Source organism: Raphanus sativus, unplaced genomic scaffold (genome assembly GCF_000801105.2).
Source record: "Raphanus sativus cultivar WK10039 unplaced genomic scaffold, ASM80110v3 Scaffold6426, whole genome shotgun sequence".
In the NCBI taxonomy this organism is placed as follows: Eukaryota; Viridiplantae; Streptophyta; class Magnoliopsida; order Brassicales; family Brassicaceae; genus Raphanus; species Raphanus sativus.
This window is the reverse complement of record NW_026621714.1, coordinates 1-1,049: the sequence shown is the minus strand read 5'-3', so window position 1 is coordinate 1,049 and position 1,049 is coordinate 1. Positions and strand designations below refer to the sequence as shown.

The following is a 1,049-nucleotide window of genomic DNA, read 5'->3' as shown; positions in this document are numbered from 1 at the left end:
TACTGGGGTTTTAATATTAGACTCGTATTAGATTGAAAAATGAAAAATAAAAAGGTGTGCAACACGAGGACTTCCCGAGAAGCCACTTATCCTAGTATTACTCTCGCCCAAGCACGCTTAACTGTGGAGTTTTGATGGGATCCGGTGCATTAGTGCAGGTATGAATGAACCCGTTAGTACATGCATGACTCGCGATTCCATATATCCTTATTGTTCGAATATTTTGACAGGATGGACGTGGGACCCACATGATTGGTTGGTAGTTTTGTCTAGCGTAAAGTGCATCATTAAGATGTAGAACACATCAACAAGTAAAAAACAACACTCGGAAAGACCGCATAGCAGATTTTATACGGCCACCAAAGTTCAGCAGCCCGTTTGAGTGTCAAAACGATTGAATTTGGCCTCGAAAAATCGCGACAACCTATCACTGACCTTTATGGTTTCTAGGGCTTTCCGAAATTGTGCTATGGGCGATGTAGTTCAACACGGTTCAAAAGTTACGGGATTTTCAATATTAGACTCGTTGTAAATTGAAAAATGAAAAATGAAAAATAAAAAGGTGTGAACCACGAGAACTTCCCGGGAGGTCACCTATCCTAGCACTACTCTCGCCCAAGCACCCTTATCTGCAGAGTTCTGATGGGATCCGGTGCATTAGTGCATGTATGATCGCACCCGTTAATACATGACTCGCAATTCCATATATCCTTTTAATCCGAGAGTCCGAGTAGATTTGCGTGGGGCCCACCTGATTTTTTTTTAAATTTTTTCATGCATCAAAATGTATGGATATAGATGTAGGAAACTGCAAAAAACACCCGGAAACAGCGAATCGCATCTCAATCACGGCCGGTAACATTCGACAGCCTGTTTGAGGCTCTAAACGGCTGAATCTGGGCTCGAAAAATTGCCAGCTCTATTCACTGGCCTTGATTGTTTTGGGGCCTTTCCGAAATGGTGCTGTGGGCGTCGTAGTTCCACACGGTTCAAAAGTTATGGGGTTTTCAAGATTTGACACGTTTCAAATTGAAGAAAAAAAATAAAAA

At 42.0% G+C, this 1,049-nt stretch overlaps 2 pseudogenes; both read right to left on the bottom strand.

Annotated features, from left to right (window-relative positions):
* Positions 1 to 53: 53 nt before the first annotated feature.
* On the bottom strand, positions 54 to 172 carry LOC130507844 (5S ribosomal RNA; annotated as a pseudogene).
* Positions 173 to 561: 389 nt separating this feature from the next.
* LOC130507843 (5S ribosomal RNA) lies at positions 562 to 680 on the bottom strand (annotated as a pseudogene).
* Positions 681 to 1,049: the final 369 nt, after the last annotated feature.